This window comes from Microtus ochrogaster, linkage group LG5 (genome assembly GCF_000317375.1).
Source record: "Microtus ochrogaster isolate Prairie Vole_2 linkage group LG5, MicOch1.0, whole genome shotgun sequence".
Taxonomy (NCBI): Eukaryota; Metazoa; Chordata; class Mammalia; order Rodentia; family Cricetidae; genus Microtus; species Microtus ochrogaster.
In genome coordinates this window covers 38,131,486-38,135,680 of record NC_022031.1, presented here as the reverse complement: position 1 = coordinate 38,135,680, position 4,195 = coordinate 38,131,486, and the positions used below count along the sequence as shown (strand labels likewise).

The following is a 4,195-nucleotide window of genomic DNA, read 5'->3' as shown; positions in this document are numbered from 1 at the left end:
ACTGTCCTGGACGATAGAGTCAGAGTGGACAGGACTGGGGCATGTCCAGCTATGTGGAGTCACTGTCCTGGACGATAGTGTCAGAGTGGACAGGACTGGAGGATGTCCAGCTATGAGGAGTCGTTGTGTGCTAGTGTAAAGAATTCCCACACATCTGAGGTCACAGAAGACTTGTTTAGATGGTGGTGTGAGAACAGAGGAAGAGACGTTCTGCTTTTCCCGACACGTGGAGTCGACTCTGTTCTACTGCTCAGTGTCTGTATTCACTCACCGTGCACTGTTATCTTTACGAGGATGCTTGTTCTTGTCCTGGCGCAGAGGTAGTACGACTCTTCTTCGTTCTTTTAAAAATGTTTTTGGGTATTCTAACTCTTTTATCTTTCCGTGGTAATTCTAGAAGAAGCTTATTTATTGTGTAAAAAATTATGTTGGTATTTTAAATGGAATTAGGTTAAATCTTTAGATTAACCTGGGAAACATTTTCATTCCAAGATTAACTGTTTCAGCCCTTAAAAAGGACATCTTCACTTATTTAGTTATCTTATCTTTTGCTTTTTTTTTGGGGGGGGGGGTAGGGTTTCTCTGTGCAGCCCTTGCTGTCCTGGAACTCTCTTTGTAGACACGGTTGGCTTTGACTCACAGAGATACACTTGCCTCTGCCTCTGCCTCCCAAGTGCTGGGATTAAAGGCACGTGCCACCACACCTGGCAGCATTTCACATCCCACACAGCTTCACGATTTTGATTCCCAGTTGTTCGCTGCTAGAATGTAAACACAACCGGCTTTTTGCTCTGGGGATTGAGCCCAAGGCCTGTGCAGGCCGAGCGTGTGCTTTACTACTGAGCTCCATCTGCAGTACACAAGACTGACTTTGCACCGCCCTTGTGTTCTGTGAAGGTCCATGCTGCATTTAAGAGATCTTATTATAGCTTCTATGGGAAAGAAAGCTAGCCAGCAGGGAGAAAGCTTCTGTATCAATACTAGTGTGATTTCTCTATACCCTGTCCCCACATGAGAGCTACGGCATGTGCACAACTTCACACACACACACACACACACACACACACACACAATATTCACAAACACATGCTCCCAACCTATATTGGAGAAGACTGATCCTAAATCAATAATATAAGATTTAAAGCTATCAGGCAACAAGCAAATAATGCAAAACAAGTAAAGAAAATAGCAAAGAACTGAGTAAAACTCGCTGGTCAGTGCATAACATGTATATAATACAGTTTCTAACTGTATAGAAGTCCATGGAATTTTATTGACTTGCATCTAATTAATTTTGTTGTGTGATATTTTAAGTTATTTGCAAGTCTCCCCCTCCCCGCCATCTGTGTAACAGCTTTGCCTGTCCTGGAACTCTGTAGACCAGGCTGGCTTCGAACTCACAGAGATCCGCCTGTCTTTGCCTCCCGATGCTGGGATTAAAGGTGTGCATGACCATTACCCAGATATTTGCAAGTTTTTAATAATAAAGTTCATAAAATTAAAAAAATATTGAAATGCAATGCAGAAAATAATCAAGCCGGGCGGTGGTGACACGCTCCTTTTTTTTTAATTAATTAATTTATTTATTGAGGATTTCTGCCTCCTCCCCGCCACCGCCTCCCATTTCCCTCCCCCTCCCCCGATCAAGTCCCTCTCCCTCATCAGCTTGAAGGGTGACACGCTCCTTTAATCCCAGCACTCGGGTGGCAGAGGCAGGCGGATCTCTGTGAGTTTGAGGCCAGCCTGGTCTACAGAGCAAGGTCCAGGACAGGCTCCAAAGCTACACAGATATCTCAAAAAACAAACAAGCAACAAACAACAAAAAACCCCAGAAAATAGTCAAGTCAATAAAACTCAAAATTATGTTTTTAAAGATAACAAAATTTACAAACCTGTGGCTAGACTCACCAAAAACAAAGCAAAAAGAGAAAAATTACTGAACTAGGGTCTGGGAAGATGGCTCATTGGATAAACTGTTGCCAATCAGGTATGAGGACCAGAGTTTCCAAACCTAGAACTCAGACAAGTGCTGGGTGACTGTGAAGCCACACCTCTAATTCCAGCTGTCAGAGTACAAAGACCAGGGATCCTAGCATATAGGAATGAGCTCTGGATTCAATGAGAGACTCTGCCTCAAAGAAGAGTGAGCAAGGATGTCCATCTGGATGTCCATCTTGGATATCCACATCTGCACACACGTACATGCACCACAAACACATATGTGTGCTAAACATTAAAAGTTAGTGAACTAGAAATAGAAGGAAAGAATTGACTGCCAACAATAGAGAAATTATAGGATTAGAAGAGGTTCCAGGTACTTTTGAGGCTGAGTCCAAAGAACAGCTTGCGCCCAGGAGTTCTAGAGCATTCTGGGAAGCATAAAGACTTTGTCTAGGGTGGTTCAGTCTTTAGCAGCAGAATTCCACAAGTCATACAGTGGGACTAAGTGGGATTCTTCTCTGTTGTTTGCCGGAGAAATTACTGTTTCATTTAAACCCACCAGTGGATTTGAGGCGTGTGAGGGCTGTGGGCATGTCTTGAGGGTACGACTGCCCGGATTTCCTGGAGCAGCTTCTGCCGCCCCTTCCTGGCCAGGGATCTGTGGACAGGGCAGTTTCCACCTTTCTTCTCAGTGTCAGGAACCTTTGGTGTTGCCCTCTCCAGGAACTTTCTTTTCCTTCATGGGTCTCCAAAGCTTTTTCTCTCCATCTCTCAATTTAGGGTAAAGTTTTAATTTTTCTTATTCAGACACTCTTTTATCACTTTTTTTTTTTAAAGAGAAAGGAGCAGACAGAGAGAATGGGGGAAAGGAGGGAAGGATTTGAATAATGCACAGGCAAAACAATTTATTTTTTAATAATTTATTTTTATTTTATGGTCATTGGTGTTTTGCCTACAACTATGTCTGTGTTAGAGTGTCAGATCCCCTGGAAATGGCGTTATGACAGGTATGAGGTGACATGTGGGTGCTGGGATTGAACCCGGGTCCTCTGGAAGAGCAGATAGTGCTGCTAACCACTGAGCCATCCCTCCAGCCCCCTTGTGCTTTGTTTTTTAAGTCAGGGTTTTGCTGTGCTGCCCAAGGTGCTCTAGAACTTCTGGGGTCACGCTGTCCTTCAGACTCAAAAGGACCTGGAAGCTCTTTGGATCCTTTTGATTTCTCTGGAGTTGGCAGTTAAATTTCTCTTTTATTTCTATTCAGTGGCTTTTTAAAAAGTGTATGTATGTGTGTTGTGTGCTGCACAGGTGTGCATCTTTGCACTTGGGTGGGTGTACATGCGTCTGCGTGTGTGTGTGCATGCACACATGCAGGTGGAGGTCGAGGCTGGCTTCCAGATTTTTCCTCAGTTCTTCGCTTTATTCTTTGAGGAAGAATGTCTCCGCTGAACCTAGAGCTTGCTGATGACCAGGCTAGCTAGCCAGTTTCCCTGGGGGACCCTCTATCTCTGCCTTCTGAGAGCTGGAATTACAGATGGGCCTCCATACCCACGCAGCTTTTGTGGGGGTTCTGGGGATCCAAACTCTGTTTTTTGTGATTTGGTGGCAACATCTTCTCCACTGATACATCTTTCCATCCTTATTTGAGTAACTTTTGTCGTTTTTCCTTTGTTTCTTGGTGAGTCTATCCAAGTTCGTCAATTTTGTTGTCTTTTTAAAATAACGTTGCCTTTTATTGCTTTGGCTAGTTGTTATCTGTATTGTACCCCAATGATCTTACTTGATTCTTCCTTTCCTTCTACTTGCTTTGCGTTTGCTCACATTTTTCTAATTTCTTAAATTAGGAAGCTTAGGTTCTTGACTTGGGATCCCTCTTTTCCAACATAGGCCATTTGCCTATATGGGTTTTGGGGGATTGTTTATTTGGGTGTGTTCGTTTATTTGAAATGATTTTATTTTCTATTTATATTTATTTATTTAATGCATGCATGTGTTTTGCCTACATGTACACATGTGCGCTGGGTATGTGCCTGTTGCCTGCAGAAGCCCTAAGAGGACACCAGATTCCTTGTAACTAGAGTTACAAATGGCTATAAATTGCCACATGGGGACTGAGAACCCAGCCCTGGTTCTCTGCAAGAGCTGCAGATGCTCTTAACTGCTCTCTCTCTCTCTCTCTCTCCCTCTCTCCCCCACCTCTCTGTAAGTGTGCACAGAGCGTGGCACAAGTGTGAAGGCCAGAGCACAGTTTTCTCTC

General features: G+C 43.7%; 1 protein-coding gene across 1 annotated transcript in view; it reads left to right on the top strand.

Annotated features, from left to right (window-relative positions):
* Positions 1-4,195, top strand: part of LOC113457738 (translation initiation factor IF-2-like) — a 15,386-nt gene that overhangs the window by 10,802 nt on the left and 389 nt on the right. The window lies entirely within an intron of this gene.